The 12,500-nt window shown below is 36.7% G+C and overlaps 1 protein-coding gene across 1 annotated transcript in view; it reads left to right on the top strand.

The window, feature by feature from the left end:
• The window catches only part of LOC135201641 (uncharacterized), a 638,256-nt gene that overhangs the window by 139 nt on the left and 625,617 nt on the right, over window positions 1-12,500 (top strand). The window contains exon 1 of the mRNA XM_064230737.1: window positions 1-89. This exon is cut by the window's left edge and continues 139 nt beyond it. The gene's annotated coding sequence lies outside the window, so the exon portion shown is untranslated. The remainder of the gene's footprint in view (window positions 90-12,500) is intronic.

Genomic DNA, 12,500 nt, shown 5'->3' with positions numbered 1-12,500 from the left:
TGAGTGTCTGAAACAGGAACCGGCGATCACTCCCTGTGAGAACTCGTCATCTTCTTGCCCCGTGGGGAAAAAATATAGATAAGAAGCAGGTAATATTATTTTGCTTTTTTTCCCCCTTGAACAGTCGGGGTTTTTTCCCGTTCCGTGGGTTGGATATTTTCCTCTCTGTGCCATTCTCTGCCACAGGGATGGATCATGAGGGCCGAAGCGGTTTATGTGCATATTATTACATCTGGTGTCTTTTTGTCCATGTATTTGAGCGAATTGAGTGTTTGCATTCTATTTATATTTATCGTGGCGCCGCGGGACGGGAATTGGTCATTTTCTCCGGTGTTCTCCTTTCTTCAACAGCCCTCTTTTCTTTTCGTGTCCTTTCCTCCCTGTTTTGCCTTTCCATTCCACCGCCACCTCCCCCCCCCTCTCTCTCCCTCCTTCCCCTTCCCCTCCCACTTCCCCTTCCCCTGCCCCTTCCCCTTCCCAAATGCGGTGGTAGGTGGAATTCGGAGTCGGCAGAGAGGGTGTGGGATGCTGCTCTGAGTCCCCAGCATCCTTAAAGTGTGAACGTCTGTAGTGGTGGTGCTGGACTCTCTCTCTCTCTCTCTCTCTCTCTCTCTCAATAATCCACACCGATCGCTCTCTACCTCTCTCTCTCTCTCTCTCTCTCTCTCTCTCTCTCTTTCTATCTCCTCTTTCAATAATCCACACCGATCGCTCTTTCCCTCTCTCTCATAATCCACACCGATCTCTCTCTCTCTCTCTCCTGCTCTCTCTCTCTCTCTCTCTCTCTCTCTCTCTTTCTGTCTTTTTGTACAGCCTGTGTGATCACAAGCATCGTCGTCAGCAGAGCTCTCTCTCTCTCTCTCTCTCTCTCTCTCTCTCTCTTGCTTTTCTCCATCGGCCAGCAGCACATACGTGGGAATGGCACTGGTCTGTTTGTTTGTTATTCTTAATTACCGCGAGAAGTGGCTCCTCAATCAATACCCCTTTTATCTCCTGGTCGGGCTGGAGGCTGTAAAACATTCGACTGAAAAAGAGAGCTCGGGTAAATATTGATGTATCGTACGGTAGATCAAGAAAGGGCTCGGATACATATTGAGGTATCGTACTATAGGTGAAAGTAAGGCTTTGGAAACTGAAATATTGTCCGTTGAAGCTCGACTGGTTTTTGGCGTTATTGCTTTGAAGTGGAAATCGCACATCAATAAGGTCACAAGCATTGTTGTAATCCTTCAAGGCGAATTTCTGATAACGGTTTCATGTCCGGACTACCGTTGGGAGCGATTGTCATTTATTTTGTCAGTAATAAAATATTAAAATAATTTTTGTACTTATATGTATATATATATATATATATATATATATATATATATACATATACTATACATACATACATATACTATACATATATATATATTTTATATATATTATTATATATATGTGTGTGTATATATATTAGATATATAATATATAATATATATTATATATATATGATATATATATATATATATACATATCCTTTCTAAAACTATATATATACCTCTCTATCTTCCTCTTTCTTTCTCTCTCTCTCTCTCTCTCTCTCTCCTCTCTCTATATCTATATAATATATATATATATATATAGATATATATATATCTAGATTATATAATATATATATATATATATATAAAATAGTATGATAAATGAGATTTATTGTTATTGTTGTTATTATATAAAATAGTTGTAATCAACATATGAGTACTTTTCTTTCTTGAGAGCCTCTCTTCCTTCTCGAGGTACACGTACTCGATCTACACAAACACGTACTCGATATACACAAACACGTACTCGATCTACACAAAACACGTTCGACTACACAAACACGTACTCGATCTACACAAAACACTACTCGATCGCACAAACACGTACCGATCTACACAAACCGTACTCGATCACCACAAAACACGTTACTCGATCACACAAACACGTACTCGATCTGCACACACACATGCTCGATCCCCACGAGCGCTTTTGACGATCTTCACAAACACATTCTCGATATGCACAAACACGTACTTGATCTAGACAAACACACTGTCGATCTCCACGAACGCTTTTGTCGATCTACATAAACATACTGTTGAGCTCCACGAACACAGTTGTCGATCTGCTGAGATACATTCTCGATATATGCAAACCACATTCTCAATGTACACAGACGCATACTCGATCTACACAAACATGCTCGAGCTACATAAACACATTATCTTTACGCACAAACGCACTGTCGATCTCCACGAACGCTTTCGTCGATCGACACAAATACATTCTCGATAATTGCAAGCACATTGTCGATCGTCTCGGACGCTTCTGTCGATCTACGCAAATACATTCTCGAACCAAACCACACATTCTCGATATACACAAACACACACTAGCTCCACGAACACACTGTCTTTCTTTACAAACGTATCCTCGATCTACACAAACACATTCTGGATCTCGAGATTTACGAGGACATTATCGATCTACACAAACATTTTCTCAATCTACACAAACATTATGGATCTACACGAACATTTCCTCTGGCTATACGTAATATATTTTCGATCTGTACCAACACATTCTCGAGCTACACACCAGTTTTTTCGATCTACACAAACACTATCGATATACACAAACATTTTCTCTGATTAAACCATTACATTGTTGATCTACACAAAACATATTTTATATACAAACACATTGGCGATCTACACGAACATTTTCTATCTATACAAACTGTTGATCCACAAACGCATTCTAGAGCTCCATAAACACATTGTCGATCGCCACGAAAACAGTTTCGATCCACACAAACACGTTGCTGATGTGCACAAACACATTCTGGAGCTTCTCGGCCTATTCCCTCTCTCAGCCATCGCCGTAGAATTCCCCCGACGCCGCTGTTTTTTTTGTTTTTGTTTTTTTTTTTTGTCTTGTTCCTCATTCTCCCCAACTCACCCCCCCTGCCTACATATTTTCCCTTTTCCTCATTTTCGAGATCATCCTTCATTTTCCTCATCGGTTCTTTTCAACAACGCAAAAGCAGATAAGTCAGCTGCTGTACAGTTAACTTGTGCTTCTCACTTCGATTCCCTGCTCTGCCAACGTGGAATCAGAGGAATTTATTTCTGGCAATTTGAAATTCATTTCTCGATTTAATGTGGTTCGGATTCCACAATAAGCTGTAGGTCCCGTGGCGAGGTATCCAATTGGCTCCTAGCCACGTAGAAAATATCTAATCCTTCGGGCTAGCCTTAGGAGGGCTGTTAATCAGCTCAGTGGTCTGGTTAAACTAAGATGTACGTATTTTTTTCACTTCTTACTCGCACCTCATAACTAACGCTTCTCCTGATCTGTCCTGTCTACGGTAGATTCTGTTCGTATGTTATTGAATGAGTGGTGCATCTTTATTTTTCTGTAAAAGAAAACTATTGAGGTGGATATTTGTCTGTCCGTCCACACTTTTCCTGTCCGCTTTGAGACCTTATAAATTGCAGCCCTCTAGCCTCAGTAATTTTTATATTCAAGTTAAAATTAGCCCTGACGGTGCATCTGGCACCGCTATAGGTGTCAACAACAAAGGCCACCACCGGGCGGTGGCAGAGAGTTTCTTGCAACATTCTACGCAATACAGAAAACTCGATTGCGCCGGAGAAACTTCTGCGCATTTTTTTTTTACGTGTTAATTGTTTGCATTTCCTTTTGTCAGTTTCAGCGCAGTGTTCTTTCTCCAAACGCTTTCACTCTCTCATTTTTTTTTCCCTCCGCAGATATTTTCATAATTCTCTAATTCTTCATTGCCTTTTTTTTTAACTCTTCCTTTTAGCTCAATTCATGGCCTTCCGAAGCGTTTGTATTTATTTGTTTATTTATTTGTGTGTGTGTGTGTGTGTGTGTGTGTGTGTGAGTGTTTGATAAATATTCCGCTAGCACTTCTCTCCCACCTATGTAATGGCGTGCCATGCTGATGCAGGTTCTTTTGGGCATTTGCGGAGTTTTCCCCATCACTTATTACGTCGTTTTTACTTTTCCTTCGTCTCTTCCTAATTCTAGACATTTGACGTGTCTATAATTTCCTCATGGTTATTTAGTCGGAATTTTTCCTTTTCTTTCATTATAATGATATTTGCTTATTTTTAGCGGTGTTCAGTCCTGTTTTCTGCCGTATGTTCTCATTGCAAAGTGTGGCTTTTTTTAAAATTTAATTTACACGGGCAAACTTGTCTGCAATATATTCATATTGCAAAATATGACTTTTTTTGTATTTCATTTACTCTTACAACCTTATCTGCAATATATTCTTATTGCAAAATATGACTTTTTCTATTTCATTTACTCCTACAACCTTATCTGCAATATATTCATATTGCAAAATATGACTTTTTTTGTATTTCATTTACTCTTACAACCTTATCTGCAATATATTCTTATTGCAAAATATGACTTTTTCTATTTCATTTACTCCTACAACCTTATCTGCAATATATTCATATTGCAAAATACAACTTTTTTTTGTATTTCATTTACTCTGACAACCCTATCCGCAATATATTCTTATGGCAAAATTTGACTTTTTCTATTTCATTTACCCGTAAAACCTTTTCTGCAATATATTCTTATTGCAAAATTTGACTTTTTCTATTTCATGTACCCGAACAACCTTATCTTCAATATATTCATATTGCAAAATATGACATTTTTATATTTAGTTTTTCATTGTCATCACCTTTCTTTTCCTCGCATAACCAACGTTGTCGCTGGCTGCCATTGACCTAAATGCATCGATTTTCCCTCGCGATATTCTTATTTATTCTTAATCCTTCTTACCGTACTCCGGGAATCATCTTTCGCAGCCTCCGGCTCAGCGTCATATATCTCTAAATCACGTTGATGGCGACCGCGACACTCTCAATTAGTGGCGTTCGTCGTCTTGTCTCTCAGCAGCGTAATATTATCGTCATTGGTTCCATCTTCTCCCTCTCTGCCTTATCTCGTTTCTCCTCCAGGCTCGTCTTTCCCTCAGTCTTTTTGTCCTCCAGCTTCTCCTGATATTCTTCGTCACATTTTTCTCATACATCTTGCTGCTGCTTCTACTTCTAATTTTCCTTTTGATCCTCCGTATTCTATTCGCTCCTTCTCCAGCATCTTACTATGTCGCTAGTCGTTTTTTTTTCCCTTTTTGCGGCTTCATTCTTATTCGTGATACGTTTCGATTATATATACATAAATGTCTATATATGTGTGTGCGCGTGCGTGTGTCTGTATGTATGTGTTTGTTTGCTGGTTTGAATATTTAAATATTTATATATTTAGTATACGTATATATTAAAGAGGGAAAACTGGGGGCAAAAGTATATTTACATATGTATTTTTTACTTATATGTAGATTTATATGTATACACACACACGCACACACATATATTATATATATATATATATATATATATATATATATATTATATCATATATATATATATATATATATATATATATATATATATATATATTTATATTTATATGCAGTTGCTCTCCTTTTTATACACATTGCGTTTTCGGTCCTTTAGCGCCCCCCACCCCCTTTTTTTTATTCTTATCCAATTCCACACTACGATCATTCAACTTAGTGTAATGTGGGGCATTAATGACCTTTGGCGTTGAAGCACCGCTCTGTATATTTAAAGGACCTTGGGTAGGACAGTTAGTTAGGTGGTCAAGTCGCTTCAGCGGTGTCATGGTTTGCGTCGTTCATTCACGCTAATCCTTTCTCAATTCCGCTCATTGAAAACTGGCTTCTTCTAGAAATGACGTCATTTCTGCGACTGGAGATTCGGGTGCAGAAGTCTACGGAAGGCCACATTATATTAGTTTTCTGTGAAAGAAAACTACTGAGATGGCTGTTTGTGTCTGTCTGTCCGTCCTCAGATCTCAAAATCCACTAAGGCTAGAGGGCTGAAAATTGGTATGTTGATCATCCACCCTCCAATCATGAAGCATACCAAATTGCAGCCCTCTAGCCTCTCTAGTTTGTATTTTTATTTAAAGTTGAAGTTAGCCTTGATCGTGCGCCTGGCTGCGCTATGGGTGCCAACAAAACAGGCCACCGCTGGACCTTGGCTGCAAATTTCATGGGTCGCGGGTGTGAGTTTCATACATCATTTTGCGCTGTACAGATTTTTTTTTTTTTTTTTTTTTTTGAGACCTCACTGGAGGAAGAGTCGTGGCCTTAATCAATCCGAATGACCGAATCAATTCTGTCGTTCGTCTCTTCGTTCCCTACTCCAGGGTGTCATGGTAATGATCAAAGTTCATCTCATGCATCATTCTTTTTCCTCTTATTTTATCCCGTACATCGTCAACTTCACCCTTTTTAAAGCAGTTCTGGCGTATCGCTTCTTCCTTTGCACACAATGCTCTCTTACGCGTTGTTTTCAGCCTCGCTACTGGATATGTATTATTATTATTATTATTATTATTATTATTATTATTATTATTATTATTATTATTGAAGGAGATTTGTGCTTCAGCTGAACTGATTTTGCTGAAGCATCAATCTCCTTCCATAGAACATGCTTGAAAGGGAGTCTTCTATCTAAATACACCATCATCATCATCATTATCATTATTCATATCATTATTATTAATTATTATTATTATTATTATTATTACCTTTACCATATCCATTGAGGTGCCAGTTTGCATACAATAACCATTCTCGTCAGCGTCATGCATTTCGGAGGTCCTGTGAGAACCTTTTTACTTGAAGGTACGAAAATAATACCCACCTTGAATATTGACCTCCTCTTCTTATCAAACAATTTCTATTGACACTACAATTACACTTTGCTTTTCTTTCCACATTCATATATTTCTGAATTCCACTTATCGAAACTCTTTTTGCCTCTCTCTCTCTCTCTCTCTCTCTCTCTCTCTCTCTCTCTCTCTCTCTCTCTCTCTCAGCATTTAGTTCCCACTAATGATTACCATCCATCTTGTTAATCTTTTATATTTGACATCGTTTTTCGTATTCATTATTGATCTCTCTTCTAACCAGCTGAGTCATTCATTTTTTCTTCGTTTATTGCCAGTCCCACTGGTCTCTCTCTCTCCTGATTATTTGGATTCACTAAGAATATCTTTATTTACTCTCGAGTTTTTTTACTCTTTCCATTTTATTTAGCTTTATCATCGTTTTGGTGTTTGGTTCTTATCATCGGTCGCCTTTTCTTGTGCTTTGTTTTTCTTTAGTTACTTTTGTTCTTCTCCATATACTTTTCGGCTGTAAGAAACATTGCCCTCAGTTTTGAATTAGTAGTTATTGTGTTAATTAGGTACTTATTGTTTTGCACTGATTCTCTTTCGTTGTTCTTTAATTTTTCTTACCTTTTTATTACTTATAAATTTTGTATTTTATTTTGTTTTACTGCCGTGGTGGTTCAGTGGTAAGGTTCTCGCCCACCGGTCGAGAGGACCTGGGTTCAAATCCGGCCGCTCACTTGTGGCTCGAGGATGACGCCATTGCACATACCCGGGGCTTGCCAATCTAGTGGTCTGAAACCTCCTCAGGCTGGGGTGTTAAACAGTAGGCCTAGCGCCACACTGCCCACGTGTCTTAGGCATCAGGACTTGTACCCCAATGGCTGCCGGCCTGAGAAACGGGAGATCAAGATGCCAAGGAGGACTTTACCTTTATAATTAATTTTATTTTAGTGTATTATTCCCATTTGGATTTTCGGTTACATTTCTTGTGTTATTGTGTTGGCGAAAAGAAGTTTGGCTTCTGGGTTTCTTGTGTCACTCCTATCTACAGTTCTGAACTTATTTCATTTTTGTAGCATATATAGTTATATTAATTCTCTCTCTCTCTCTCTCTCTCTCTCTCTCTCTCTCTCTCTCTCTCTCTCTCTCTTTCTACTTGGTCTTCAATGTTATTTCTAATTTAGTCTTACATAATGCTTTTATTGTTTTGTTCGTGATTCTCATTTACTTCAAATTTTGTCTTTTCTTCCTTTAAAAAACCTGTTAATTTGCCATTTCAACTTTCGCTTCTCTAAGTAATTAGCCTATTCCAGATCATTATTTTTGACTGTCCTGATTTTACCCCCTCTATCTTTCCTCCTCCTTCTCCATACTTCTTCATTCACTGTCCTCCTCCTCCTCCTCCTCCTCCTCCTCCTCCTCCTCCTCCTCCTCTCTCTCTATTCTTTTATTTCACCAGTATCCTGTTTACCTTTCTTCTCCATACTTCTTTATTCACTGTTCTCCTCCCCCTCCTCTCTCTCTCTCTGTTCCTTTATTTCACCAGTATCGTGAGTTCTGTTATCAATCTCTCTTTGCGTTATCTTTTATTGCATCATTGTATCGCACATATTCTTTTCCTCATTATCAGCTACGTTTCAGCATCATATTTCCCCTTATTTATCAGTTTCTTGCATCTTGAACTAATTATCATTGATGGTTTTCCGTATTTCTTTAAATTTAAACTTGCACCGGTGACCAATTATCCTTTTTCCTATAATTACTTTTTTCAATTTAAACTTGAACCAATTATCAATTATCCTTTTCCATATAATTTCCTTATTTTTCAATTTAAACTTGAACCAATTATCAACTATCCTTTTTCATATAATTACTTTATTCAATTTAAACTTGAACCAATTATTAATTATCCTTTTCCATATAATTAATTTCTTTTTGCAATTTAAACTTGAACCAATGATCAGTTATCCTTTTTCATATAATTAATTTTTTCAATTTAGATATGAACCAATTATCAAGTATCGTTTTCCATATTTCTTTTTTCAACTTAAACTTGAACCAATAATCAATTATCCTTTTCCATATAATTTCGTTTTTCAGTTTCTCCTCTCATTCATTTTTATTAACTATAATTTTTCTTCGTCGTCGTTAGTTGCTTTTTACCTTACTTCCCATTCCTCTGCCTTGCCTTTTGGGAATTTTGATTTTTCGTTTTTTTCTTCTATGCTCTTCTCTTCAGTATATCACATCTGTAGTTTCGCATTTTCCTTTACTTCCCTCCTAAAGCCCTTCTTTTACGATCCCTTCATAAGTTGCCGCGATTCCTCTGTTCTCCTCATTTTAGTTCTGTCTTAATTGTTTCACGTTCTTCCTTTATTCCTTATTTATTTTCATCCCCGCCGAGTTCCTTAAGATGGTCCTCGCTTTTCATGGTTCCTCTCTCTCGTTATTCTCTGTGTTTTTCCTCTGTTTATTAACAAGCGCCATATTCCTCTTTTTTGGCATAATCTTAGTTTTCCATTTCCCCGTCTTCAGCGTCTCTTTCTCCTTCTCGGATTCTTTTGTTCAAGCCTTTGATATTTTAATATCTATCATTTTTCTGCGTTTTAACATGATCAGTTTCGCCATTTTTTATGACTTGATTATTTCATCTGGACTGGTTTCCATTACTGAATCTTTTATTCTGTTATTTATTTCTTCCCTGTTCGTGCATGGTTGTGTTCTCTCGCCTCTCTTTCATATTCCCTTTTGGGTCCTCATCGATTATCCGTACAATTTATGTATACTTGCCAAATCTGGGTCGTTGCCCCCAACCTCCTAACAGGTTTGTACTTTTATTTGTCGTTTCGTGTCTTCTTCGTCTTTTGTTTCCATGCCTCCATCTTCTCTTCTTCCCTTTTCGTAATTGCACTCGCCATTCTTATCTCACATTTTTCGAGCCCCTTTTATTCTTCTGTATTTTGATTCCTCCTCTGTGTGTGTGTGTGTGTGTTTGTCACTTTTGACTTAAAAGAGAGAGTATTTTTTCGTACCCCCTTTTTCCCTATTCGTTTTTCGTCCATTTTTTCCCATCCTCTGCCATCCTTTCTCTTATGGACCAACATTGACTCTCGCATTTTGTCTCATATTGTTTTGTTACTGACGATTTCTCATCGTTCTTTAGCCGTTCACCTTTCTTCCTTTGCGATACTTCCCTCTATCTACATTGCGGACTATTTCTACAATATTTACTGTGATCTCCTTTTCCTCTTCAGCCTTCGCGTTCAGTTTTTAAAACTCTTTCTCCTTCGCTAATTACGGCTTATTACGTTTTATTCTGTTTCCCATTTCTTGTCGTTATTTTTTATTTCTCACACATATTATTCCGTCCATCAGTTCTACATTCTGATATATATATATATATATATATATATATATATATATATATATATATATATATATATATATGTGTGTGTGTGTGTGTGTGTGTGTGTATATATATATATATATATATATATATATATATATATATATATATATATATATATATATATATATATATTGTTTTAGTGCGTTTTCTTTAATCTATCTACGTAATAGCTTTTTTTTTCTCACCACTTTGAAAATTTCCTGTTATTCCTTTTCATCAGTATTTTTAGCCTTTACTCATTCGGCTAGTGTCATTATTCATTTGTTTCATTTTTGGTTTTCGTTTAACTTGAGTCTCTCTCTCTCTCTCTCTCTCTCTCTCTCTCTCTCTCTCTCTTCTGTTCATCACTTATCGTAAAACGTGTAAATGAGCGTGTTATTGTTACCTTATCTCTTCATTTTGACTTGTTTCCTCCATTAATTATTTCCCTTCTTTGTGAAGTGTGACACTCGAGAGGTAACTCTATTTTCTTCTTTGAAAGCCGTTATTTGTACTGTTAGACTCTTCCCTATTCCTTCTCCGGTTTATTCTCTGTTCTCTGTTTTATTACTGACGCCCATCATCCTCCCTGCCTTTGTTATTCTTTCATTTCCTTCTGTCATTTCCTTTGCAATTCCTTCTCTAACTTTTTATTTTTTTTTATTTTTCATCTTTCTACCACTTCCCTCTCTGCTTTTCCCTCTTCTTTGTTCTTCTCTCTATTAATCGCACATTTTTCTTGATTCTCCTGCGTTGCTTTTCCCTTATCCTATAACATCTCAACCTCCCCCCCCCCTTTCTCTCTGTTATCTCTCCTTCTCTCGCGCAGTCCTTTGTTTCTCCGTCCCTCTTTCATTCATTTTCCTTGCTTTCATTCTTTCTTATTTAGTCCTCGACTTCACCGCCTCTTTCTCAGTTGCAAAATTGCAAAGAGTTACCGGTCTTCGCTTTTGTGACGTTTTTTTTTTTTTTATTGTCGTTCTTAGAGGAACAATAATAGTTGGTCGTATTATTATTATTATTATTATTATTATTATTTATTATTATTATTATTATTATTATTACTACTACTACTTAGCTTTGGTAGTTTTATCACTTATTATTATTATTATTATTATTTTTATTTTTACTTATTGCTTCCTTTCAGCGTTACCCCATTTGCCCGTTTCATTCTGTGATTTGTAAACATTAAATGGCAGTCGTCTCGTGGAATGAATAAAGTTGAAAATTTAGGAAAGATGTACAAAGGACATTGAGTCTCATGGCTTCACGAAGCTGCCAAACGAAGGCAGGAGGAATAACACTAACATTGATTATTATTGACATTCCTCTCATATTAGCACTTCGTTCAATGTCCTAGCCTTTTAACAATAGAAACAAAGTCAACAATTGGAAGACTAATGATAATGATAAAAATAATGTTGTTTACGGGTCTTGTCATAAAATACACTGAAGCTGTGGAGAAGTCTGATGGGAAAGATTTCGCTTTTGTCATATTTTGTAATACTTTTTAGTTTGATTTTGGATCAGGAAATGTAAACAGAGGTGGTTGAAGGGCGTTCACAGTTACTTATTCTTTTTTTTTATTTACTTGCTTCCGTGAAAGTATGTCTTTGTATGAGGTATCCGAATTTAGATGCAATATATACACACATATATATACTATATATATACACATGTATGTATAGATAAGGTAAATGCCACGAAGGGAAGTGAAACAACGGCGTTGTTGCTAGGCCTTTCGACACTCGGTCCTTTAGTATCAGTCTGCTAGGTAAAGGAGTGTTTGTCGAAAAGGCCCAGCAACCACTCCGTTGTTTCACTTCACCTTCGTGGCTTTTCCCCTTATTTGTATATTCGTCACGTTCCATATCTTCGTGATTCAGGTATATGTTTGTATATATATATATATATATAATATATATATATATATATATATATATATATATATATATATATATATAATGTGTGTGTATACGTATATGCGTGTGTGCATATTATCATTAGATATGTAGTTATTTAGTTTCTAAATTTGCAATTTCATCAACAATTTCATAAACTTCTTCCCTTTAATTGACAATAGCCATTGTTTTGTGTCAATGAACAGTGAAAAAACCAGCAAAGTTCTACGTTCTGGAGTTTCCATTTGTTATATTGATCGTTCATGTCCGTCTTATTTCAGTCAGATAACTGTCTCTAGTCCTTGAACGGATAGTGGTAGTACGTGGTGTAGCCTACAGTCTATATAATGAAATAAAAATCGTGAAGTTGAGGCTAAATGGGGTAAAGCAAAGCTCATAAGAAATGGCACTTTTATGTGTCGCTTGTGCCA

This window comes from Macrobrachium nipponense, chromosome 23 (genome assembly GCF_015104395.2).
Source record: "Macrobrachium nipponense isolate FS-2020 chromosome 23, ASM1510439v2, whole genome shotgun sequence".
In the NCBI taxonomy this organism is placed as follows: domain Eukaryota; kingdom Metazoa; phylum Arthropoda; class Malacostraca; order Decapoda; family Palaemonidae; genus Macrobrachium; species Macrobrachium nipponense.
This window is presented reverse-complemented; position numbering and strand designations above follow the sequence as displayed.